This window comes from Desmodus rotundus, chromosome 1 (assembly GCF_022682495.2).
Source record: "Desmodus rotundus isolate HL8 chromosome 1, HLdesRot8A.1, whole genome shotgun sequence".
Classification (NCBI taxonomy): Eukaryota; Metazoa; Chordata; class Mammalia; order Chiroptera; family Phyllostomidae; genus Desmodus; species Desmodus rotundus.
In genome coordinates, this window is record NC_071387.1 from 1643759 (window position 1) to 1669666 (window position 25908).

The 25908-nt window shown below is 68.3% G+C and overlaps 1 protein-coding gene across 4 annotated transcripts in view; it reads left to right on the top strand.

The window, feature by feature from the left end:
• The window catches only part of RXRA (retinoid X receptor alpha), a 77369-nt gene that overhangs the window by 25688 nt on the left and 25773 nt on the right, over nt 1-25908 (top strand). Inside the window, exon 1 of one of the 4 annotated variants that reach the window (XM_053919072.2) lies at nt 10059-10303. The exons of 2 other annotated variants lie outside the window; for them this stretch is intronic. The gene's annotated coding sequence lies outside the window, so the exon portion shown is untranslated. Of the gene's footprint in view, nt 1-10058; nt 10304-10841; nt 10861-25908 lie in introns of those variants that run through there. One more of the 4 variants, XM_053919081.2, reaches the window with a different exon arrangement.

Genomic DNA, 25908 nt, shown 5'->3' on the forward strand with positions numbered 1-25908 from the left:
CAGCAGCGCCGTGGGGAGGAGAAAGTCCCGCCTCGCGGGTCTTGTGCCGTGGGAGAGAGTTGTCTGGCTCACAGCCGCCCGTCACACGGCCCCGCAGACAAGGGTGGCTCGGCCACCAGCCTCCTTATGTGGAGGAGCTGGCGAGCCCACGCCCCTCCCGGGCATCTCCCTCCCTGCCAGTTTCTGCGCCATGTTCTGAGTGCCCTGTGTGTTGCGTGCGTGTGGGAAGGCCCCCTCTAGCAGCTCTGGGAGTAGACACGGGGGCCCGGGATGGGGAAGGCTGGGCTTTCTCATCGTGGTCCTGCCGGAAGGGACAGTCACAGCCTGGCCGGTGGCACACATGCCTTTGTAGTTGGGGACAGGGTGGCTTTCTCCAGGGGCAGGTAAGGGGTGAAGAGCGTGCCTCCCATCCTCGCCCTGCCTGCCGGCCTGCTCGCCCCCAGTCTGTGGCTGAGGGTCCCTCCCTGCCTCCCTCACACCAGTGCCGCAGTGCCCAGCCCCCTGCAGGGCGCCCCCGGAAGCCTCTGGCCCAGCAGGGCTGGGAGCGGAGGCCCTGTGGGGGCGGAAACAAACAAAACAAAACAAAGACCCACCCCCACGGCACGGGCCCACACCCGAGCCTCCTTATCTCTCCCACAGGCTGTCGCAATGGCTTGCTGGCTGCCGGGTTGAGAAATGCGATGGGCAGATAGTCGCCGGGCGCTGAGGTCTGGGCAGTCCGACAGGTTTAGTTCCCGGTCGGAGGGCCGGCTCCCAAGGAGAAACCTGGCCGGAGTTCACGACTCGGCGGTGGGGGTCCCTGGGCAGAGGGGGCTGTGTAGGCCCAGCGGGGGGCACAGAGCGGGCCACCGTGGCCCCTCTCCTATAGCCCGGGGATGGAGGGCATTTCCGGGGTCTCGGTTTCCTTGCCTGCCCTGGGGGTGAAAGGTCTGCCTCCAGGAGTGTCCACACTGGTGACTGGCGGGGCCCTGAGGCTGCGTCAGCTGGGCGGTGGGAGCCCCTGAGCTGCCCCGGCGTGGCCTGAGCGGGAGGCCCTGTGAGCCCTGGGGGTCGGCTGTGGCCAACGCAGTCCCTAGCAGATCTCAGGTGGGGAGTGCCCTACCCAACCAGAAGCGAGATGTCTGGTAACCAGAACTTCCCGGAACACAGATGGGCCAGAAGTGAGCGGAAGGGACCACCCTCTGGTCAGAGCCTCTGTTCTTAGAAAACTGTACATTACCGTTTCTTTGTAACTTCGTTATCGGTTTTGCCTGGTGACCTCTGGCCTGCTTCGTCGTAGGCCGGGACCCTGGGGGCGGTTGGCAGTGGAGTTGGACAGCCCTAGGCTGCTCAGCAGAGGCCTGGGGACCCTGCTGTTGTCCACAGTGCCGGGGGCCCCAGGGCCATGGGCGGGGGCAAGGATCCTGGTGGCCGGGGCTCCTTCGGACATTCGGGGTGCGGCTGGCTTCGGGGTGCAGGTGTGTCCTCATGGACAGAGCCCATGGCCTGGGTGCCTGAGGGCCGTGTCCCTCACAGCAGGCGTGGGAGGCTGCGTTGCCCTTTTAAGAGGGCCGCCCCCAGGCGCACCCACCCCAGCCCAGGCCCCCAGCCAAGGAGGGGGCCACGGTGAGCCCCTTGCCCAGGTCAGAGCAGAAACAGCGGAGTTCTGCCCGGCCAGCCTGGTCTGGGAGTCTGGCCTGAGGGGCCGTGAGTGGGGTGGGAGGCCGGGCAGGCTGTCCGAGGTCAGTTTCAGGCAGGGGGTCGCTGAGGGTGCAGGGTGTGATTGAGGGGAAGGGCAGGGAACCGGCAGTGATGGTCCAGGCCGAAAGGGCCTCCATTAACCTGGGCTGGGGTGGAGTTTGAGGGAAGCCTTCTTGGAGGAGGTGACGACCGGCAGGTCCAGACAAGGGAATGGATGGGGGAATGGCAGATGCAGAGGCTCAGAGGTGAGAGGGGAGTTCTGGGTTCGCAGTGGTAGGTCAAGAGCCGAGGCCGGGCGGGCCTCCGAGGCTCTATATGTGGACTGGACTTGACCCTGTGGGGCTTGGAAGCATTGTGTGTGGGAAGCAACAAGTCCCAGTTCCAGAAAATTCTCCAGGAATCGGCTTTCCAGGCTTCTGTTGGGTGCTGTCCCAGCAGAGCCACTCGGCCCCAGGCTTCCCCTTGCCCGCCACTCCTGGCCCTGGCTGTCGGCAGGACCGGGCAGGGCCGCCCAGCCTGCAGGAGACGAGCCGTTCCCGGGGCAGGCCCAGGCCGGGGCTGGGGTCTCTGGCGGCTGTGGCAGTGGCGGCAGGTCTGAGCCCGGCCGGCATGTGGAATGGTGCCGCGTGTGCAAGCAGAGGGCTGGGGAGGGCGGGGGCCAGGAGGAAGGAAAGAAAAGGCGCAGTGGCGGGCCTCTCGGGCTACACCCCCACGTGGTGGGGGGTTTAAGTGAACCTGGGGCCCCCTCACCCCTTGCCCTGGCACAGGGGCCCGGGCAGGTCAGGGAGCACGTATGAAGCAGCTCTTGGGTACAGGAGTCTGGGCTGAGGCCAGGAGGAGGCGCGGGTCTGCAGCCAGAGCCCGGGGGCCCAGGCGTGGCTGTGGAGAGCGCTCCCAGGCCACCTGTGGGTGAAAGCCAGGAAGGGAGGGGTTCCTGGTGGCCTGGGGCCTGGGGCGTCCCCAGTGTCATCTCAGTGTGCGGCTGGGGAGACTGAGGCCCAGCAGATGAGGTTGAGAGCCCCGGCCCCTGACTTTTGGGAGCACCTTGTGATTTTTGTCTGGCGGTAACAAACTGATTAGTCGCTGGGTGTGTGCCCCCTGCCCACCCCGCCCTGGCACTTCCCCCATCCCTCTTCATTCTCTGGTCCTCCTGCCCGCCCTGCCCCTCTCGGGCCCCCAGTCCCTGTGGGAAACGAATCCCGTGAATCCCCCCTCGTTCTCCTCTGGCTCCTGCTCTCTACTCAGACGTGCACTGTGGCTTCGTCGAGGGGTGGGGTCTCAGAGGGCGGGGCCCGGGGGTTAACCCCACTCCCCGCCGTCAGTGGGTTTGCATCGAATTTTCCAGAAGATTGGTAATGGAAGACCCCTCGCTCACGCTGCTGAATAAAGAAGGAAAACCCAGCCGTGGTCATCTGTGGCCCTGGGGTCCTGACTGGGCCACGGTCAGCCCTGGTCGGGCAGGTGACAGCAGGACCTGGCGACAGCCCTGCGTGCGCGGGCCCTGGCCCCAGGTGGCCTGCCCTCCGTGTCCCTGGTGGGCTGGCCCAGGTCGTGTGTCCAGTGGACCGGGCAGCCTGGGGATGGGGCTCTGCGTGGGCTGGCCTGTGAGGGGAGGGGGCTCACAGAGCCCAGGCTCCTCGTGCCCCCCAGAGGGGCAGGTGGAAGTTTTGGGAGCCGCCCGGAGTTCCAGGGCTGGAGGGAGCTGGCAGCCAGACAAGGTGCTGGAGCACAGACGCAGCCAGCCGTGCTGAGTGACCACTGTCCTGTCCGCCCCACGGTCCAGGCTGGCTTCCTCACGGCCACTTCGTTCCGAAGGCGGGCAAGCCCCGGGCCTCACCTACAGCTGGGCTGGGCCTGGGGTTGCCGCTGCCCCCGCGGCCTTGGCCGGGGCCTGGGGCCCTGGGTTGGCGCCTGGCTGCCCCCGAGCCCGTGAGAGGCTGCCTCTCTGCTTGTCCGCTGGGGCGGGGGCAGGGCTGGCAGGAAGCAGCTGTTCCTTCCCGCTTTGACCCCTGCAGGTCACAGGATCACGCAGTGACAGCGAGGCCTGGGTTTGCCCCGTGGCCTTGCGTGTGGCGGGAGTCGGAGGTCCAGGGTTCGAGCCGGCCTCCCCGAGCCGTTTCCTCTTCCCCAGGACAGGGGGCACGGGTCCTTTGTCTGAATGCTGCCGTCGCTGGGGCTCCCCACTCTCAGGCCAGCCAGGGTTCTTCAGGGAGGGAGGAAAAGCGGTCCCAGGCCTCCTGGACCACGGGCCTGCCCGGCATGGGGGCTGAGCCCAGTATCCATGGCCGCTGGGGGAGGCACCTGGGTCTGGATCTCCCGGAGGGAATAGGCCACCTGAGTCCTGGGGTCCCTGTGAGTGGGGGGCGCAGGTCTGGGAGCTCCACCTGGGCTGACGGTGGGTGAATGGGGCTGGGAAGGCAGGGTGCCCAGGGCTGCCTGCCTGTGGAGAGAAAGCTGTGGGGCGGGTGCCAGGTGGGTGCCAGGCCCCGTGCCTGCCAGGGCCCAGGTGAGCCCCGTCTTCCCCCTGCTGTGGGTCCTGGGAGGCGCCTCTGGGTGGTCTGGGAACCCAGGAGGCCTGGCAGGGTTTGTGTAGGGCGTCTGCCAGGGTTGCTGTACGCCGTGCCCGGCTTGGGCCTGCGTCTGCCTTGGAGCCCCCGCGAAGCTTCCTCTACCGACCCCGCGTGCCGTCCACTGGGGAGAGCTGGCCTCTGGCGTCAGACTGGACTTTCCCGCGTGCCCTGCTGTCTGACCCACAAATTAATGCAGTGACCATTTTGCTAATTTATTTGTCAACGAATTGATTCTGGAACTTTCTCTGGGCCAGACTCCTGGTCTCAGTGAGGAAGGGCACTTGGCGGTCCCGTTAGATGTCCTCATTTCCCAGGTGGGGAGGCTGAGCCTCCCTCAAGGCGGCTGCGGCCACGGGGGCCCACCCCCACCGGTGTGCAAAGGCCGCCCGAGAACCCCAGCCGTGCCCTCCCTGCTCGCTTAGTGGGGCCCAGGTGGCCGCCGAGGTGCCTGCCCTGGCTCTGGCAGACTGACCCCCCCCCCCCCCTCTCCGCGGCACCCGCTGCATCAGGGGCTGGAGTGCCTTAGCCTGTGGTTAATGAGATTTTCCGTTCCGTAATCTGTGTCCTAATTGCCAAGCAAGCGGGTGACAGCTCTGATTAAAAGCGGAGGGACTCTGGAGAATCCTTGTTTGGGAGCAGGCCAGTGGCTCTTGGGGATGCCCACTACCTGCCCAAGTGACCTGGCAGAGGTGGAAGGTTCTGGAGCAAGAGCTCAGCGTCTGAGCACCTGGGTCCTCGCCCTGGGCCGACCTGGGTGGGGGACCCCCCCCCCCAGTCTGCAGCCTGGGGCCAGCGGTCCGATCCCCCCGCAGCGGGGAGGTGCCCCCCAGCCGTGCAGAACCAGAGCCTCAGCCCCCAGGGACACCCCTGAGGGGTGCCGCCTGGCTTGGCAGGGCCCCCCGCTGGCAGGAGGAGCCCCACTCTGGTCCCCTCCCAGCTTGCACCCCCCACCCCGGGAGGGGCTCTTGCTCACCACACACGTCTCAGGTCGTAGGTCTCTGCCTGGGGTAGGACCTCACTGGGCCCCTTGCCTGAGTTGGGGTCTCCCTGGATGCTCCTGGGGCCCCCTGCATTTCTCTCTCCTGCCGTAAGCTCCGTGTGTCTGAGGCTGGTCCCAGGCCTGCCTCTTCCAGCAGCACTGGACTGTAGCTCAGAGGGCAGGAGCCGAGCGGGCCCGGGTCCCTGCTGTGGCCCGGCACCCAGCACGGTGCCGGTGGGGGTGTGGAGAGAGTCCCCGGTGGCATCGGCGTAGCAGGGCCACTTCCAGCAGCGGGGCCCTGGCTTCCCGGGCATTTCCGCCCAGCCAGGCGCCGGGCCGGCCAGGGAGGCGCGCACAGTCATTTCCTCTGAGCGGGAGAGAGGGACGGGCCCTGCTGGGGTGAGCCTCGGGTCTGCGCTGGAGTCGAGCCCACTGCCACGGTCCAGGCGCCCTCCAGGTGGCTGGGCCGGGAGGGGACTTGTCGTCAGGCAGGGCCCTGCCTGCTCACCTCACTCCTGAGCCTGCCCCCGCCCGGCTCCCAGGCCACTCTCCTCCCAACCCAAAGCGTCCACTGTTGCGACCACCTGCCTCCGCTGCTCCCAGCAGGGCAGGGTCCTTGCTGGCGTGAATTAGAGCGGAGCTGGCATGCCAGCCTCCCCCCGTTCCTGGTGACCGGGGCGGTACCCTGGCCCTCCTGGGTGCCGGGCGCTCACTTCTGCAGATGGGGACTCTGGGTCGTCGTGTCTGGCGCTGGATGGAGCCCGCATGGTGACCGGGCAAGTGGCTGAGGACCCTCGCCGTGTCCCTGCATGGCCCGCGGCGGCGGCAGGCTGCTTTGGGGGTTCTTCCTGGGGGGCCAGAGGTGCAGCTCCCACCCACCCTCTTCCCTACCCTGCGGGAGCGGCACAGATATCCATGGAGAGGATCGGCCAGTGTTACAGTTGGCTGGGTCCCAGGGACATGCCTGGCCCTGGTTGGCCTGGGGTGGACGCTCTGCTCCTCCCCCGCCCCCTGCAGGGCTGTCTGCCTCTGTGCAGTTTCTGTGACCGGGTCCTCCAGGGAGGCCCCAAATGGTGTGCGTGGGCTGACACCTCAGTGGCACCGTCTTTCCACCTAGCATGGCTGGAGGAGGGAGGCCCTGTGCTGCCCCTTTCCGACAGTGACTGGGCCCAGGCCCGGCCTCCCCACCTCCTGCGCAGGTGGGGTGCGGGGCGGACTGGTATAACTACGGTGAGCACCGTGTCGCCCCTATTGCAGAAATCTTGGGCTCCTGACGTCCCCACCCGCTTCAGTGGTTTTAGAGGGGAGAGCCTTAACGAAGAACTTTTTAAATAGAGGAAAGGACCGGTCCTGAGAAGGGCGGCCGTCGCGTGGTGGGCTCGGGGCGGGGAGCTGTCTCTCCCGCCCTCCCCGGGTCCCTCCCCCAGCCCAAGCCCAGTTGTCTGGACGCTGCCCGGCACCGGTGTGACCGACCTCCCCCGAACCTCAAGCCGAATCAAGGAGTCTTCCCGCTGAGCGGAGTGGGGCCCAGGCTTCAGGAACACGATGCAGCATTGTGGGGTGGGTCCTGGGGGCACTGGGGTCAGTATCTCAGCTGACAGCAGGGACCGTGGCCCCTCTGGGCACCCACCTGTCACGGGCACGGTCCCTCGTCACGTCCCAGCAGTCCGAGAGGACAGTTTGCAGCTGTGGGAACAGAGGCTCAGGCAGGCCAGTTGGCGCCCTGCCCTCCTGCCCCTGCCCCCTGTAGGCCCTCTGGGCGCCTTCCTGGTGGAGGTGTGGACAGGGACGGAGTGGTCCCAGGGTCGGCAGCCGTGGGCGCCCTGGGAGTTTGGGGGAGCCCATCTGTAGGGCTGTCTGTGGTCAGCCCTGCCTGGGGTGACCTTTGGCTGTCTGGGACCCAGCCGGCCCCGGCGGTGGCGGGTTGGGAGCGGAGCTGGGTCTGGGCGCGGTGCTGACACTAAGTCCTCCGCACGAGTGCCTAGGGCCTAGGCAGCCCAGAGGTAGGGGTCAGGGGTCAGGGGTCAGGTGAGCGACTGCTAGGAGCATTGTTCTGTTTTGGCTGAAGCCTTAAGAGTAGTGCTTTGGTGCCTGTGTGCCCCTCTCCTGGGGCAGGGTTGGCCTTGTGTCAGCCCCTCTCAGGCCTGCCCCGGTGTGGTGGCGGCGGCAGCCCTGGGAGAGGCGTGGGGCGGTCCCAGGGAGGCGTCGGGGAGCAGGGCCCCACAGGGAGGGGCGGGGCAGGGACTGTGGTCCTGGGGTGTCGCCAGCACTGGTGCTGCCTGGGTGGTCCCTGCGCACACAGGGGCGGGGGAGCGGCCTGTGCTCCCCGGCCCACGGGCCTTGGCACAGGCTCAGGAATTCCGCATTATTTCTGGCCCTTCCAGTTTCCCCAGCAGGGCGCAGGGCCTCTCCGGTTGCCCACCGGCCACATCTGGAACAAGTTACCCCAGGGTGTCAGTGGCAGAGGGCCCGGCAGCAGCAGGCACTCAAGGATCGGAGGAAGCGGCCCCCACCCCAGCCCCCACCGCAGCTGTCCCTGGAGCCCCCTCGGGCAGGGCGAGGCTGGTCGTGGGAGGGCAGGGAGAAGTGCCGCCCTGTGAGCCTCCCGGCCTGGTCTTCCTGCCTCCAGAAGCTGCCCCTGAAAACAAGGCTTCGGGGTGTGAAGGGCCAGAGGGACTGTCCATCCACACGACCCTGGGTGTCTGTGGCCGGAGGCCATGCAGTTCCCTGGGGCTGGGGACTGACCCTCGCCTCCTGCGGGCTGGCTCCTCCCTGGAGGGGCAGCTGGGTGAAGGCAGGCGGCACAGGGCACCTGGAGCTGGGAGATCTGCCAGCAGGCCCTTCCTCGGCCTGGCCGTGGGGGGGGTTGCTGGCTCCCATTGTCGTGGCCTCTGGTTATTTGCTTGCTGGGAGTGCCGCCTCCCGGGCTCTGACTTACCCGCCTGTGCAGTGGGCATGCGGGAGCAGAGGCCCTTGGGGGACACAAGCTGCCCGTCCTTCCTGCCTGAGGCTGGAGAGCTGCAAGGGGTCACACCCAGGCGGTCTCGGTGCCCCACGTTCACACCTCCGGGTTCCTGCTGCTCAGCAGCCAGTCCCCCAGGGACCTGCCCCGAGGCCTCTGGCGGCCACGCTCGTTCCCAGACCGCTCAGCCCGCAGTTCTTGCTGACCCTGCAGGAACTGCTCATTAGGCTAATAGTCCCCAGAGCCCCCTGCCGCCGGCTGACGGTTTCGGTGTTGCTGGAGGACCAGACAGCACGCTGCCTGCCGGCTGGGGTGCTGCGTCGCCAAATGAACACAGTGAGGTTCGCTGTGAAGCTGGCTCTCGCCTCTTCGCAGGCGCCGGCCTGTGCAGCTGCGCTCCCGGCCCCGGCTGCCCGTTCCCACTGCTGCAGAGGCCTTCTCCCACCCCCTGAAGGACACGCCCAGGTATCAGGCCCGTCCTCTCCTGGCCCTGCTCCCTGCCCCTGGCCCCCCCAGCCCCCTGCCCCTGGCCCAGGTTCCCTGGGCTTAGCAGACTCGTCCCCTTTCCTGGCCACTGTGCCCAGACCGGCCTCCCTGCCTGGTGACCCCTAGTCACCTACCTTGTGTCTGTCCTGGTTCACCCCCCCGTCCACCCTGTCCCCAGAGCTGGACCCTCGCCTGGTGCGGTAAGACCGCCGGCCCAGCTCCGACGAAGGCCATGTGGTTGGTGGTCCCTCCGTGGACATTCCAGGTGGCCGCAGGTGTGGCCTGGCTGCTGAGAGCGTGTTGAGATTTTCAGCCCATTGTGCTGTGATGGCTCCAGTACCCCTTCTCTGTCCTCTGGAGCTCTTGTCCCCCAGAGTCGGCTGGACATCATGTTAGACCGTAGGGGTGGGGGCCCCCGGGTAGGAATGTCAGCCCCTCGGAGAGCCCATGGTGTGCTGGAGCCCCCGAGAGTCTGGGGGGGGGGGCCTCGGTGCTGACCGCTGTCCCCCTCCATGTTTGCTTTCACTTGGAATTCTGCGCAGGTGTGCAGGCCCGGGCCTGGCTGGACACGTGGGCCTCCCCGGCACGGACGGCCAGGCAAGCCCGGGAGGGGCCCCCAGGGCCTGGGCTGGCAGGGCACCCGGCACCATGAAGACGCAGACGTACGTCCCAGGGCTGGTGGTGAGGTGGCTGCAGACGCCCCTGCTGGTGTGAGGAGACTCTTGTCCCCTTCACGGCCGCGGGGGCGGGGGGCTCTGAGCAGAGCCTGGCGGCCCGTTCTCGGCCCGGCACCCCAGGCTCACTGCCCGCGACTGGGCCGAGGGGCCTGGACAGCAGGCTGTGGGGGCCTTTGCACCTTTGAAGGGGCCGCGCCCTGTTCTGTGTGTCCCTGAGGGTGACAGCTGGGGGGTGGCTCGGGGAGCTGGGAGCCGAGCCCGGGGCCGGCCTCTGCCCCGAGCGGCCAGGCTGTGGGGCGGGCGGACGAGATGGCAGCGACCCTCTCCTGGGCCGCCGTGTGTGGAAAGCAGTCGGCGAGGTGGCTGGGTATGTTGAAACGAGTGCTCGTGGGTTTCCCAACTTCCTGCCAGCCTGTCACGGGATGGGGTCAGGGCCCTGGGTGCCGGGCCCGGCCTGGCTACCCTCTCAGCGCGCCTGGCTCCCCGTTTCCTCCCCACTGCTGCCCAGGGCAGTGGCGAGGGCGTGACGTGAGGGCAGGGTGGCGTTACTCAGACCCACGTGACCCTCGTGACCTGCCGTTTGGGGCAGGCCAGGCGGCTGTGCAGCGGAGGGTGGGATTTGAACCCAGGCCTTGGCGCCTGGCGTGCTGCGGCCCTGAGACCAAGGGCTGCCCGCCGGCCCGGTGGGCAGAGGCCAGTCGGGTGGCAGAGGGTGGCAGCCAGGCGTGCCGGCCCCCTGCGTCCTCTGAGGGGCAGCCGTGGACTGGGGGTGTGGGCCCCTTCCTGGGCCAACTCCCCATCGAGAAGACCGTGGGAAGTGGGGAGCCTCGGGCAACACGTGGTGGTGGGAGCGGGGCCGCACTGGCCTGCGGGGGGCAGAGGCACTCACCCGCCCTGCCCCAGGCACTCGACTTCTGGGGAGCGCAGCCCGCTCTCCGTGACCTCCCAGGTGGGTGTTCTCATGCCGAGGGTTTAGAGGAGGAAGCCCGGGCTCCGAGAGGCTGAGCGGGACCTGCAGCCGGGGGCGGGGGGGACAGTGTCCAGGCTGCTGTGTGGCGAAGGCCGCTGTCCGGGCTCCAGCCAGGTCCCGCCGGGAGGAGGTGGGCGGTGGGGAAGTGTGCTCTGGGGGCGTGTTGGGCACTGCAGGCCTGAGCTCTGCGACTCTAGGTGAGTAGCTGGGGCTTCCCGGCCCCGAGGGGGCTTAGCTGGGGGCGGGGCCGGTGGAGGGTGCTTCTGGAATCTGGCTGTGTGGGCCAGGGGAGGAACAGGGGTGCTGCTGCAGAGCCCTGCCCCGTCCCCGGCTGGGTGGGGCCTGGGGTTCTCAGGACTTGTGGTCATGCCTGCCCACGGTGCCTGCCTGTCACCCGTCAGCAGGGGAGGGGCCTGGGGCTGAGTCTGATGGATGAGGAAGCCTGAGCCCAGAAAGAGTGAGGGGCTGGGCCAGGGCCACAGTGGGGCAGCCGTGCCAGGGGCCGGTGGCGAGGGGCGTCCGGAAGCCGTGCTCTGGTGAGGCGGAGGTTTCGCGGTCGGGTGGGAAGGACATTGTGGCTCCAGCCAGGGTCTCTCAGCGCCTTCCCTGGGACTGGGGGTGGCTGTCGGGTGACCCCCGAAGTGGCGTTCTGTTGTCCCGCACCTCTGCCAGTTGTGGTTGTGGCCGGCCTCTGCAGGGGCTGCACACCTACTGCGTGCCGTGACGTCCTGGGCCCGCCCTGTCCTCAGGGTGTGCTGGCCCTTGGGCCGGGTGGGGATGCGGCAGCCCAGGCAGCCCACGCTGTTTGCTGTGGCTCTTGGCCAGGAGGAGGTGGTCCTGGGCCGCAGCGCCTCCTGCCGGCAGAGGTGCCGTGTCTGCCCGCTGCCCTCCCTGGGGCTGGGGCTGGGGTGGTTGTGTTCACAGTAGATGCGCACGTAGGGCCAACCCATCCATCCCCCAGCTGAGTATGGAGAGCCCAGGTGCGCTTTGGGAGGGTGCAGGAGTTGACTGTGTTATAGCTGGAGGGAGGTGAGTAGTGCCTCCTACGGGAAGCCCTCCTTGATATCTGCATCTGGAGAGAATGCCCCTTGCTCTGCCTTCTTTTGCTACATCCCTAACTGGGCCCTTCAGGTTCCTGGGGAAGGCTGTCTGTCTGTCTGTCTATCTGCCTCTGGACTGGGTGTCCCTGGGCAGGGCAGGGTCTTGTTTACCTGCCTGTTCCTGGTTCAGAGGGCACTGGGGGCATAGGTGCCCCGCTTGCAAGCATTCGGTGACACGGGAGGGGAGCAGAACCTGAGGCAGTGCCCCTTCCTGGGGCCGAGTCAGGTGCCTGCGGCCCCACCCGGCTGTGAGTCACGCAGTGGGGACTCACACCCAGGTCTGCTGGCCGAGGGCCACTTGCCCTGCACCACCTGTACTCCTCACCCGTGGGGACAGAGAAGGAAAGGCCAGCCTTGTGCTCACTTGTCCACCGCCTCCCAGCCACTTCCCTCACACGTGACCTTCTCCAGAAGAGGAAATGTGGGCTCAGAGAGGTCGTCTGACCTGCTGGGGTTGCACAGCCTGTCCGTGCCGCGGGGTCTCTTTGGGACTTGGTGCTTGTTCAGCTGGTTCTTAAGGACTATGGTGAACCTGCAGCCTGCACAGGCCCAGTCCCAGCTCTTCTGCCCCAACCCTGTCCACCCATCCATCCAGTAAGCCTTGGTTCGGCCCCTGCTGTGCACCAGGCCCTGGGGACGCTGAGGCCCCGGTGTGGCCCCGCCCCCTGGGCCTTCAGGCCTGGGCGGCCTCCGACTGGGAGGCTGGGGGCTCTCAGAGAGTGTGTAGCAGAAGAGGCCTCTGTCTTGGCTGGGAGGATCAGGAGGGCTTCCAGGAGGAGGTGTTGTTTAAACTGGGTTGGAGAGAGCCAAGAGACGAGTGGGGAGTTTCTGGCCCAGAGAACAGCCTTTCAGAGCCTCGAGGCATGAGAGCCAGTGTGCTTCTGGAAACGACCTGGTTCCCAGGGCTGGTGTTGGAGAGTGGGCAGGCCGGAGACACGGGCAGCGTGGGAGGGAGGGTGGGCGAGGTGGTGGGTGGGCGGCAGCTGTGGCCGAGGTTGGCCTGGCCACCCCAGGAGACCTTCTTGCCTCCAGAGCCACAGCAGCTTCTGGGCACGGGGTGGGTGCAGTCTGGGTCTGGGAGGCGGGTGAGCTCCCTCAGGAGGCGGAGGGGTCCCCGCTGGGCCTCGGCCTCCCTGGAGCTCAGGGCAGGGCTGCCAAGGGGCTGCCTCAGGAAGCTGGTCCTGGGCCCTGGCCCAGAGCAAACCTGGGTCATGGCGGGGTCAGCCCAGGACCCTGCGGATGGGCTGGCGGGGCAGCCGGCTCATCTTACAGTGAGGACACAGGCAGCTACACTGCCCCTGCCCGCCAGGGCTCCTTCCTGCTCATGTTGGGGGAGGATGTGAACGGCTCTGGGGCAGGTGGGGTTTTAGAGAGAATCGAGTCTGCGTTTGGCTTGGCAGGAGCTCTTGGTGGGGGCGGCTGTGCACGTGGTCGGGCTTCTGAAAACACCCAGCCCGACGGAGAAACCAGACCAGTCACCCTGCAGCTCGGTTCCCAGAGTCGGGCCGAGAGCCCCGCATCCCGCCCCCAGCCCCGGTGAGCGTGCCGGGCTTCCCCTCCCATGCAGAGAGCCCACTCGTGGCTCGGCGCTCACCACGCACACTGCGAACACCGAGGGCGGACTTTCTGTCAGGTTGGCGTCTCCAGTAGGAAGGACGGCCGCCCCCCGCCCCTGCCCTTTTGGGGGAGGATGAGGTTGGCCTCTCAGTTGGACTGGCCAGCGAAGGGGACTTTGGCCCCAGGACGCAGGTCCCGTGCCTGTTCCAGCTTCCCCGCTCCAGCAGCGCTCGCCACCCCAAGAGCATTTAGGGTTTGGGGGCTTCTAGGGGCGCCCGGGCTGGCGTGTGTGCCAAGGTCCGTCTGTCTGCACGACCCTGAGCGGTCGTCGTCCCCTGAGGGGTGGAGGTCTCACCAGCACCCCATACAGCGCCGGCCCCTCCCCCTCCCTGCCGCACCCTGTGCCAGGCAGGCATGGGCCACGGTCCAGCCTGGCCCTGACCTGCAGTGTGGCCTAGGGCAGGTTGGACTTGGTGTCTCAGCCTCGTCGCCGTGAAGGGACAGTGATGCTTGTGGAGGTTTTGGAAGAGCCGTTCAAGGTGCCTGTTCCTGAGGGCCCAGCGCAGGGGCCCTGCACTGGGGACAGTCCCTCCAGGAGGCCCTGTGGCCCTGGCTGGGGAGAGGGCCCAGTGAGGGGCTGCCCTGGGAGCAGGCTGCTCTAGTCTGCGGCAGACCCCCAACTCCGTGCTTCCGAGTCACGGGACCACGGGAGCCCGCCGTCCATCCCTGGGGCCCCAGGCCGAGCTGGCCATTGCTGCCCTCAACCAGACCGGCGGGCCCCGGGTCGCTGGTGGGCTGAGCTGGCTGCCATCCCACGCTGCCCTGTGCTGACCCCCAGCGCAGGGGGCATGGTTTGTCTGAATGGCCACCTGACCGAGGGGCAGGAGGGCTGGGGGCCGGTATGGGCGGGGGCTCTGCCTGGGGAGCCCTGGCTGGGCCTCCACTCACTCCAGGGCTGTGGGGTTGAGGTCCAGAGCAGGGCCTGTTAGGAGCTGCCGCGCTGGGGGCGCCCCATGCTCCCAGCAAACACCCTTCCACCCACACCCCACCCGGGTTCCACCGTGTGGGTTTGCACGGACTCAGGAGTTCGCTCTGGAGCGGCTGGGGCTCCCGTAGCCTGTCCGGACGGTCATCTGTCTGGTCGGCTCGTCCTGCGAGGAGGCAGGACTCCGCCTGTTGTCCAGGTCACCTCAAACGGCCCCGGTTAGCCTGTCGCTGCGGGTCGCTGGCCTTGGTGGTGGACGTGGCCAGGGCTGCTCTAGCGCACGTGGGCTGCCACGCCGCGGAGCGTGTTTGGGGGCGACCGCTGTCCCGGGGCTGTCCCGCGGTGTCTGGGTTTCACCCTGTGGGCTCGGCCCTTCACACCTGCTTGTTAAATGTGAGGGGGGCCGGGCCCCCTGTTGGGGCAGCGAGGAGCCTGTCCCTCTGGGGACTTCAGTTTTTTATTCCAGGGTTTGGTTTCTTTTCAAGATTCTGTGTGTGTGTCCGTGGGTCAAGGCTGCTGCTGTCCCGACTTGGGCCCTGCCGCCCTCGGGTCTGGGAGGTGACTGGGTGCCGAGTGAGGCCCCGCTCCGTCTCCGCTGCGGGCTGAGCAGACATTGGGTGGCAGGGCAGCGTGAGGCTGGGGGTGGGCGCCGGAGGCACCAGGCCGCGCGCTGGGGGGCCCTGCGGCCTTGCCAGTGTGCCGCCCTCCTGGACGGCCGTGCCGAGGGCACTTTGCAGGCTCGACCTGCTGTCCCGGGGGTCAGGAGTGTGCTCTGCAGGGAGCTGTCAGCCGCTGTTCATCTGGGCAAGAGGAGGGAGGGGCGGAGAGTGCAGGCGCAGCCCAGAGCTCAGGGTGGGGGGCCCGGGTGCCAGGCCCTTTGTAGGTGTTGCTGTGTGATGGTTGGGTGCGGGGCCCCACGCCCCGGCAGCTGCCACGCTCACCTTCTGACCCCAAGAGGGAAGCAGTGGCGGCCCTGTGGGGGCAGGAGGGCACCTGCTGGTTCACACGGGCTCTGGGGTGCCCAGAGGACAGGTCCCCATCCCGGTGCAGCTGTCCTCTGGGGAGGCGCAAGGTGGGGCTCTCTCCCCCCATTCCCTCAGCTCAGGGCTGCGGTTCACCGGGGTGGGTGCAGGGCACGCTCTGTCTTGGTCAGGTGGGCGCCGCCGGCCCCGCCCAGCCATCCGCTCCTGAGCAAGTTTGTTCCCTGTTCACCGAGTGCGCTGGGTCCCAGGGGAGTCTGTCCTGCCTCCAAGAGTCCACTGGGAGTCCGCCAGCAGGTACCCCCGACCCTGGCCACATGCTGCTTGCGTGAGTCCCCCGAGCTGAGCGCAGGGCGAAAGCCAGGCTGCCCTTGGCCGTGACTTTGTTTTGTTTCCTCGCGTTGAGTTGTCCTGCTCCATCCCGTGCCCGGAAGGGAGGCCTGCCTCTGTCCTCAGGAGGGGCCGCGCGCCCCGCGTCTTCCCCACGGGAGGGGGCTGTGCTGAGTCTCTGTCGGTCTGCGGATGCTGTCCCTGTGGGTCCTTCTGCTGACATAGCTCCTGGGACACGGCCAGGCTCAGGGCCGCTCCCCGCCCTGCATCACTGCTGTTCCCCGTCCTGCCTGCTTGTCCTTGCAGTGTTCTTCCTGGGCCTGCCCGGCCCCGGGAGAGGCCCTGCCCTCCAGGCCCTCCCTGCTCCCTGGACGTCTGTGGGGACCACACCCGGGCCCGTGGCTGGGGCCCCCTGCCCCCAGGGTGGTGAGTTGGGGAGTGGCCATCTGCCAGTGGCCTGGTGGCCCTTCTGTGTCCCAAGTCTGCTCTGGCATCTTGGAGCCGAGGTGGGGCTGCTCCTCGGAGACATCTGCCATGCTCTTCTGACCACTGCGGGGCCCCTCCCTCCTGTCCCTGCCCTCTGGGCCGCCTTGTTCCTCGGAGGTGACAGACAGGCCTGACCCACAGCTGGGACCTGGGGCCGGGCCTGAGGCAGGCCTTGGCCGAGCCCCTCCTTGGGATGAGTGTCTCTGGATGCTTGCGGCCTACAGGGAATGGGGGCCCACAGACCTCCGTGTCGCCAAGGGGTGAAGCTCAGCCTCACGTGGGGACAGGCAGCGGCCCAGTGCAGATCTGGAGGGTCCAGCACCCCGCCTGGTCTGCCAGGGGCCAATCTCTGGGTTTGATGACTCCAGTAGGGGCTGAGGGTCTGGGCCTCTAGGCCTGTTCCCTAGGGCATCCCTCCGGGCCCAGCCTGCAGGGGCCACATGTCCTTGGCCACCTGCCAAACATGACCTTCCTGGGCCCCTCCTGGGAGCCGACCTGTGGTGCTCTGCTTGGCCAGCTCCACAGGGCCCTGTGGGGCTGGGGACTCGCAGTTCCCTGGCCTGTCCTGCCGTCCGCTGGCGTCAAGTCTGAACAGGTGCGTGTGTTCAGGGCAGCCGCCCGCGGTCGGGCCAGAGGCAGCGTGCCGGCCCCGTGAGTCACCCCGATCCTGGCAGCGGGGGTGGCAGGGCCCGGCTGCAGCCGACGTGCTGAGGCGTGCAGTCGCCCTGGCACGGGAACCCACCGTGGCGAGGGAGAGTGGGCCAAGGGACACGTGTGAGACGCTTGGAGGAGCTGGGACGGGGCCAGCCCTCCAAGACCCCACCTCCCACCCAGCTGTGCTGTGGGGCCAGGCTGAGGGGGCTGGTGGCCATGAGGAGCCAGAGCCTCCCAGGCCAGAGCTCCCCAAGGAGGAGATGCCGTCCCAGGGCCCAGCCCACTGGGAGGGGAAGGTGGGCAGGCAGCTGGAATCAGAGTCCAGACCCCTGAGGGTCGATGTGCCTGGGTGTCCAGGGAGCAGGTGTGGTCATGCAGGGGGTGTGAGAGGGTGGCCCAGTGCAGCTGCCTCAGGGCCTGGGGCCCCCAGGCCTCCCCGGACCGACTGGCCTCCGAGTACCCCCAGCCTTTCCTGCAGACCCCTTGAACCTGGGCCTGGCTTGGAGGCCAGACAAAGGACCCCCGCAGGGCTCTAGGGCCTCCAGTCCTGGGGTTGGGGGCTCAGCTACGGGGTCCCGAGGTGGACAGCAGCCCTACCTCCTCCTGAGGGTAGCACCCCACGCCTACTCTGTGGCTGAGAGAGCAGAGCCCTAGAGTGGGCGGGGCTGTGCATCCCACTGCGGGGGGTGGGGGGGGGGCGGTGGTGACTGGTGTGGGGCAGAGGCAGAGCTGGGTCTCTGGGCCGGCTCCTGACCTTTGGAGGGCCAGTGTGGATTCCGTTCTGAGGAAGGCCAGACACGGGGGCTGGGCTGGTCAGGGAGGTCCTGGGAGAGCTGGAAGCTGCTGGGACAGTCAGGGGCTGAGAGGCTTTGAAGAGAGCTGGAGGCTGGGGTGACCCTGCCTCCCTGCAGAGCCTGTACTCTGGGCGATGGGCTCAGGCTTCCACTAGCATAGGGTGGGGACCACGTGCTCTGAGGGGTTTTTTGGGGGCTGGATCTGGTCTGGATTTTTCTATTCTGTCAGGCAGGGGCAGGGAGGGCTCCTTGGAGGAGGTGTCTGGCAGGAAGACACCGAGGGAAGAGCTGTGCCTGCTGTGAGGGCCAGGACTGGGGCCAAGAGGGCTGGGAGGCTGGGGGCAGGGCAGGGCGGGCCCTGAGGCTTGCGTGGGGCAGCGTGCTGCTGGCCACCCCGTGGCCACAGGGCCCATCTGGGAGCGGGCGGTCGGGCTGGCCTCGGGGAGTGCCCGATGGAGACCCCTGGGCTCCGTCGGGGTTTTTCCAAGCTGATGGTCAGTGGTCTGCGGGCTGGAGGCCCTCTGGCTCCGCCCACCTGCACCTCCCTCCTCAGGACCTTGACCAGGTGGCTTCACCTGGGATTAGCTCTGACCTGCCTGTGGCTCTGCCTGTCCAGCCACGAGAAGTGGGGACAGCAGGGACTCGGCGCGCAGTAGGCACTCTTGAAGAGGCTCGTTCTGTCCCTGGGGGCGCTCTGGGGAGCAGGGCCCAGGAGCCGTCGAATGCCCCTCCTGGTGGGAGCAGCTGAGGTGGACCCGAAAGTGCACGCTGTCAGGTTTCGATGTTGGGGACCTCCTCACCCCCCACTCTGTCCCCAGACCTGCTGGCCTCCGCGGGGATGGAGGGGAGGGGCAGCTGGCCAGTGTACCCCTCCCCCGACGTGGGACCACGCCTCCCACCCACCCCCTCTTCCCCTGAGGCTGCTCGCTCTGGCTGCTGGCCGGCTGTGTGTGGAGGAAGGAAGCTGAGGTTTGGGGGGGGGGTGTTTGCTTTTGGTCTCCAAGGGGGGCTGGCCGCCCCGGGGGGGCCAGCTTCTAGCACCTTCATGCAGGGGGTGTGGCCTGGGGAGGTGGGGGGTCTCAGTGGGCCCGAGGCTTCTTGGGGGCCAGGAGCTGGGTGCCAGGGCAGGTGGGTCCCGGACAGCTGGCAGGAGTGAGAGGGAGGCCCAAGGGCCGCCCGCTCTTCAGATGTTGCTGGATGGGTGAGGTGGGCTGGCCGCCGACGGCACAGGAAGAACCCCTGTGCTTGGAAGGAGCAGCAGGTCTGTGGGATGGAGGGGTACTGTGGGGGAGGGGAGGGGCCCTTTGGGGCGCCCTGCCAGCCCCTGGGGGGTGTGGGGGGAGTGGAGCCTGGGAATGCGCCGTCCTGGCGGTGGGGGCCCTGCCTCCGGTGTGCGCTGCTTTCCAGTTTCCATGGCGTGAGCGTCCCTGCCACAGCCGCCCTCTAGCCACCCATGCCCCTGGGTGTCCGCAGGGGAGGGACAGGCCCATGGGCTGGTCTGAGCTGGTCCAGCCCCCTGCTGCCCACACCCCCACTCCGGCCCCCCACTTTTCTGCCCGCCCGGGGGTGGCACGTTCTGCTCAGCTCCTGTCATGCCCTTGGCCAGTGCCAGCTCTTTGGGCCCCCTTGGCTGGGCCTGCCCAGGGCGGGGCCCGGCCCATGAGACCCCTCGGGGGTCTGGAGGGACCTGGCCTCCCTCAGCTCAGACTCTAGGCTGTGTGACCGACACGGGCGTGGTGTCTGTGTGGGCGCAGGTGGGCATGGCGGAGGCTGGCCTTCTGAGCCCCGGGTCCTGTGAGAGGCCTCCCAGCTGTCAGCACACAGGTGGGCCGCGGTGGGGACGTGTGTCCAGCCTTCACCACCCAGGCGGGGGGATGGCCCTGTGCCTGGTCTCCTAGGCCGGCTCTTCAGCCCCTCTGGTCCCTGGCAGGCAAGTGGGGGGGGGGGGTGGCAAGAGGGCCCACAGATGGGGTCTGCCCATCAGTGACGAGCCGTGGTGGGGTGGGACGGTGTGACGTAGGACCTGCAGGGTCGGGTGGTGTTGGGGGGCCCGGGGGCTGTTGTGAGCTGAGAGCCGGGCGGCTGATTGGGACGAGCTCTGTGTTGGCAGAGTGTGGCCCCACAATTCTGGACTCGGCTGCCCGCTGTGTGGCTCAGGGCGCACCCCTCCTCCCGGCTGGCTGCCGACGGCAGGAGTCGGCTTCCAGGAGAGGGGCCTGTCTGGCACCAGTGACCAGGGGCGAGGGCCGAGAGGGTCCCAGAGGAAGCCCCCCACTCCTGGCTCGCCAGGGCCTGGGGCAGCCGAGTGTGGCCTGCGGGTCACGTTGACCACCGGCCACAGCTGAGTGGGCACAGCCTGCTTCTTGGGAGCAAAGCTGGGACTTGATCTGGGTGAGGATGCAGTGGGCCGGGCCAGGCTCCCCTCCAGGCAGGACTGCGCCACGCCCCTGCCCCCGCTGGCTAATCCAGGTGCGGTCCAGGCCCTGAGCCTGATGGCGCAGGAGGCAGGGAGGCCTGAGTGAGGGATCCTCGCCAACACGGAGGAGGGGCCGTGGTAGCCCCAGGACTGCCTGGCCTGCGTCTCCCTAAAATCAGGCCACTGTGGGCGGGGGAGTGGTGTCTGTATCGTCGTCATGGAGATAGTACCTGCCCATGGCACAAACCCGAGCAGATAACTCAGGAGGTGACCTACCACCTGCCCCTCTCCCCCAGAGCTGGGGGTCCCAACCTCTCTGCTGCGCAGTGTTGCCCCGGGGCCTTTCCACATCAGCCTCGAACCTCACCCTGGCGTGTTTTCTGGAGAGTGTGGGCCGTGAGGAGTGCGGCGGGGCGCCATGGGGCGGGAGGCCCCTGTGGAGTGGGGTTTCAGGTGGCAGTGTGCGCAGACGGGCGTCAGCTGTGGGCTGCCCTAGGGTGGCCTGGGGCCAGGGTCACTGGCGGAGGGGCCAAGGCAGGGCTGCTGCTGGGCTGTCAGTGTGGTCAGCCCAGGTGTGAGGTCACTGGCCCTTCTCTTGGGGTCCTGCAGGAGCACGAGCCCCCCCTGCCCAGCCTCACTGGTGCCCACGGCCGGCGCCAGGGCTGTGGTGGGCAGCAGGGCTTCCAGGTCCTTGGGCAGCCGTCTCAGCGGCTGGGCCCCAGCATCAGCGGTGGGTGGTAGGTGTGTGTGTGCAGCCCCGGCCCCCGTGGCCCGGGCAGGCAGCCTGGGGGTGGGGACTGAGGACCCCCCATGTGACGGCCAGGGGCAGGCAGGGCTGAAGCTGTGTGCAGTAGCCCTGGTGCCCACTCCGTGGGCACAGCCATTTGGCTGATGGGCCACAAAAGGCATTTTGTGTCCCTGAAGAATGATGCCGTTGTGTGGCTGGAGGGCAGGCAGGAGCCCGACGGCCCCCTTCCCTCCACGCTTCCTGCGGAGCCCATCTGAGGTACAGCCCCGCCTGTGGCCCGTCCGGCCCTGCCCAGGCCTGGCTCCCCGGGCTGTGGGCATGGCTGTGCCTGCCCTCTGCCCCGCTAGGCCTGGGAGCCCGTCTCCTGTCCTGGAGTCCCAGCCTCCGGGCCTGCGCCTCGGCAGTGTCCCCTGCAGGGTGCTCGTGCTGGCACTCTGGGCTCTGGGCACGGAGGGCACCTGAGCCCCCAAGAGTGCCACTTGGGCTTCTCCCAGGGCTGCCACCCCGCCCTAGGCCAGGCCAAGCCGAGCACAGGACATTTCGTGACCCAGCAGGCACTGTCGGGGGCTGGGGGGCGGTGTGCCCTGGCTGTTCCATCTCCACGCCCGCATGCAGAGGGGCGAGGGGCCCGCCAGGCAGCTGCCCGGCGGTGGGGAGCACATAGACGCAGGTCTGCCTGCCGGCTGGGCTTCGCCCTTTCCACCCGCCCCAGGCCCTGGTGGGCGGTGGCCCTGCCGCTGCGCTGTCTGCAGGCCGGGACTGTCGTGTGCAGATTGAGGAAACGCACCGGGGTCCCTGTCCTCTTCCAAGAAACTCTTGGCTTCGGCCAATGGGAGCGGCCTGCGGTCACAGGTGTCTGGGTGAGGGTGGCAGGCCAGGCGGGCCCTGGGAAAGGGGAACTCGGCCGCTGGGCCAGTGTGAGTGCACTCGTGCCTGGTGAGCTCCCGGACGCCTCGAGGAGACGCCTGCCCTCCTGGGCCTCCGTCCTCGCAGGCTCCTGCCACTCGCCGGGCCGCCACGCTGCATCGCCGGAGGCTGCGGGACCCCGAGCCTGGGGGCCGGGGACTGATGGCTTCATCCCCGTGGTGGGACCTCTCGCCCGCCCTTGCCATGAGGCTGCACCTCCTGGCCTCTCTTTCGGGAGGTGGCCTGGCCTGGCGGGCGGGAGACCGTAGGTGGCTGGCAGGTGAGGGCCAGGTCTGCTGGGCACCAGGGGCAGCTTGGCCTGGGAGGGAGCCCATGACCTGCCTGCGGGGTGTGGAGCTCACGGCAGGTGCTGGGCACTGGACGTCTCCTCGGAGTGCGCCCTCCTGACTCCCGTCACTGCCGCTGAGCACGCTGGGTGCCGGGCTGTCCCAGGGTGTCTCCTGTGTGTGCTGATGCTTGCTCACAGCCCGAGGCTGGGACCTGGGGGCTCTGGGCTGCCCTGGGCACCCAGGCCAGCGGGTGCCGAGTGGGGATGGGTAGCGGCTGGCTTTCCTCTCTTCGCCTTGATGCTCTGCTGGGCCCTTCTGGGTCCCAGCTCATTCCCCTTTGCAGAGGTGGACACCGAGGCTGTGGTGGTGGGGCGAGTCTAACTGGAGGGGTGGCGGGCTGGCCACCCCCTGGGGCTGGCGCCTGCAGCATCTGCGAGGGAGCTGCGGGAGGCTGGGGCGTCCTGGAGGCGGCCTGGGCCAGGGGGACGGGTGGACAGCGAGGAGCTGGCATGACCCTGGGTCTTGGTTCGGCTCCCTGCAGTGGAGTGGGAGGGTGTGGGGGAGGCCCGTATGTGCAGTGGGGAGAGGCCGGGGTCCCAACTGGTCCCAGGCTGTGCTGATGGGAGGCCCGCGCTGTCTGTGCACACTCGTCCCTGCCCATCCCTACCTGTCCCAGCAGCTCATTCCGTTCCTCTCTGCTTGGTTTCTGTAGCACCCTATGCCAGGGCTCAGGGGTTCGCTCACGCATCTTCCCAGGGAGCCCCCGGTGGGGATGTGCTCTTCTGGGCCCAGGTTCTGGGGGGTATGGGGGCTCAGAGGTGTGAAGCGGCTTCCCCCGGGCCACACAGCCGCTCAAGGGAGGGAGTCACACAAGACCTGGCCCAGCCGGGTGGCAGCTTGGGCCCCCTCACTCTTCCAGGGCTCTTACAATTCCTTTGCAATTTGTCAAGTGGTTGGCCCTTCACATCCAGGGCTCCCGGCTGGCGTCTCCGTGGAGGGGCCATGTCCGGCCTCCCGTGCGCCATGTGGACCGTGGGGGACAGGGCAGCCTTTGGGAACTGCCAGGTTTGGAGCTGGAACCTGAAATAAGAGGACACCTGCTGGGCACTGCGCTGTCTTGATGGACGCCCACCCGTGGTGCGCCCTTTCCTGTGCTCGGGTGGAAGTTCAAGGGAGAGGCGCCCAGGGTGTGTGGCCCTGCACGCTGTCCTGCGGCCAGCCCTGGTGGGCAGTGACCCGGAGCCCGTGCTGGGCTTCTCGGCTGGGCTCTGCCGTCCTTGATTTGAGCTCGGGAGGCCGGCCGCAGGGCCGGGTCAGCGAGCCCCAGGCTCTTGGAGGCTGGCCACCCCCAAAGCAGGGAACTCAGACCTGGGTTCAGGCGGGGAGTTGGGTCCCCGAGAGTGTCCCTGTCTCCCCCACCCCCCATGACCCTGACGGTCCTCTTCAGCTCTCGGCTCGGATTTCCTTTTCTGTGAAACGGGTGCGGAAAGGGAAGTTTCCAGACCAGATTCTCGACGTAACGGAGGGTTGTGATCCCGTGTGATTGCTTTACACAGAACGCGTCCTGGGCTGCAGGCCCTGCCGTGCGCCTGTGTGTGCATCTCTGTGTGTGTGTGTGCACGCGCTGTGTGTGTCGGGGTCATCTCGGGCCCTCTGGGGCTGGGCCGGGCACGCTCGGTGCGCTGCAGGTGTGCCGAGCGCCAGCCACCCTCCCGGGTGACCAGGTAGCGTCGCCCCGGCCGCACGCAGGACGTGTGTGCAGGCCTCTGGGTCTCCCTGCCTGGAACACTCGAGTGGCTGCTGGGTGTTCCGCTTGGGTGTGTCCTCCGGGGGCGGCCCAGGGCAGCACGTTAGCGCCGTGTGCGGGCTCCCAGCACCGGCTGTGAGCAAGGACGTCCCCTGAGAGTCCCACGTGTGAGGCTGCATGCCAGGCGCTCTCACGAGCTTCCGGGGTCTTCCCGCGCCCCTACCCGCCGCCGACCGGGTCTGGATCGGCGAGGGTGTTGCGCTCGGTGGAGTGAGGCTGGAGTGTGGCCGTCCTGTGACCATCAGGTGACAGCCGAGTGCTGGTGAGGCCAGGTGCGCAGGGCACCCCAGGTGTCCGGCGGGACCGCGTCTTCCCACTCCGGGGGCTGCTACTCCTTGGACAGGGCGGGTGCTGGGAACTGAGTGGGTTTGACGCCTCGGAGGCAAGTTTCTGGGTCCCCCCTTCGCTCTGTCCGATGTCAAAGGGCATCTCTGTCAGGAGGGTGAGAGAGCTGGAGGCTGTGGCCCTCCTGGCCTGTTTCCTGGGCCTCCGTGCTGCCCCCTCCCCGGGGCAGGGGTGTGGTCGCCCAGGCGGTGGCCCTGCCACAAGCGGTGGTGGACACCAGCCCCTGCCCGCCGTGCCCTGGATGTTGAAATAGGCCTGCTGCGCGCCCTTCGTGGAAGCGTCTGCACCCGACCCTGAGGCCAGTAGCAGCAACGTGCTTTTCCCAGATCCCTCCCCCACGTTGACCCTGGCCTTGCCCCACAGGGGTGCTTGTGGGACCCAGAGATGTGGACGGTGGCAGGGCTTAGAGGGCCAGGAACGGGTGCTGTGGCGGGGTCTGCTGGGGCAGAGGCCCACGGTGGCTGGTGAAGGGCCCGGTGTGCTCGGAGGGGGGCCGAGGCTTTGGAGGTGCAGCATGGAGGTGTGGGAGGTTCCAGCAGTGACCGTCCTCCCAAGTGGCCAGTGGAGGGGACGGCTGTGCTGAGCCGGCTGTGGCCACTTGGGGTCATTGGCACAAGGGAGACTGTGGGCGTCCCCGGGCGGCATTGCTGTGTGGCTCTCCCCGGTTCTCCAGCAGCGTGGCTGCCCCCCTTCTGCCTGGAGGCCCCGTGGGCTGGGTGGCTCGGCCTGGTGCTGCTGTGGTGCTCGGCACAGACCCATCCTGGGCTCTCGGGCACCTGTCGGGGCGCCTGTCCACCTCACGTCCACAGGGCAGGCAGCAGGTCCCACGGCAGCCTGGCCGCCACCCCCAGGTGTGTCACGGCTGCGGCCGTGGGTCGGAGACTCGGGACATGGCCCGATGCTGCGTGAGGACGGGTGGAGGCTCTGGGTCTGCACATGCACCCTGGCCGCGGGGCCTTCCTCCGCCTGTTCCTGCCCTCGCCAGCCACCTGGAGGGGGGAGTGGAGGGCAGAGCCTGGCCTGTCACGGGTCCCCAGGGGTGGCTGGGGGGGAGGTCGGGTATCGGTCATGTCAGCATGGTGGGTGCAGGCTGAGCTGGCCTAGTGGGGACATGGCAGCGAGGGCTCGGAGGCCGCCTTGCACGGGTAGGGGGGCGGGTCTCCCCAGAGCGCCGCGAGCCGGCAGGGCCTTCAGCAGGGTGGGGCGGTGTGTGGGGCAGAGCTGGGAGAAGGCAGGTGTGGGTGCAGTGGGGCTGGCGGGCTGGCTGGGGAGGGGGCTGGCCGCCGGCTGGTCTGGGCGGGCACCACGCGGGCCCTGGCCCCTGCGAGGGGTGGTGCCCATGCCACGGTGGTGGCGGGGAAGCCCCATCTGGGCGGGCCCCATCTCGGTCTGTCTCACGGGTGAGGCCCTGTCTCCGGTCTGCAGAGGCCCTGCCAGCCCGGCCCCCACGCACGCCGGGCACCAGGCTGGTGCTGCTGGCCGAGTCATTGTGTGTGGGAGAGCCAGTCTCCACCGAGGGGTGGGCGCCGTGTGGTCCAGGGCTCGTTCGCCCTGCGGTGGGGCTCTGAGAAAGCCCTGTGTGCCTGCCATTGGGAGCCCAGCAGGTGCTGTGTCCCACGCTGTGCTTGGCCCTGGGCCACCGAGCATCCACACTCATCCTCGGGATGGCCGTGCTCAGTGGGCAGTGGGAGGACTTGGGGGCGTCTCCGGAAGGCCGCCCATGTGGGCCCCGGGGAGCTGTGCCCAGAGTGGCCCCGCTCCCTAACCGTTCTGGAGGGCTCCGACTGGCAGGCCACCTGGCTCGGCGCCCCTGCTCCCCGCAGGGGGCCGGGGTGCGGCTGAGCCTCAGCCTCCCAGTGTGCAAGGTCGCTCCCGGAGCCCGCGGAGGGTGCCCTGAGAGGGAGTCAGAGAGAAGCAGCTGGCGCGGCGGAAGGCACAGGCGTTCCGCGACAGAGCGGCGGGTGGCGGCGCACCTCCCAGCCAGCGAGAGCAGCACAGCTCAGAATGAAACGAGAATCGCTGCTTTTCCTGTGCGAGAGAAACCGCCTCGGCCGGCCTGCAGGCTTGGGGGGGCCTCCCCGCCCTGCAGACTGCTGTGGGCCGGTCGGGGTTTCACCAGGAATTCCCCCTGCCCCGCCCACCCTCCTGCGCTGTCTGGGCGGGCACCCGGGAGGCGTCTGGGGGCT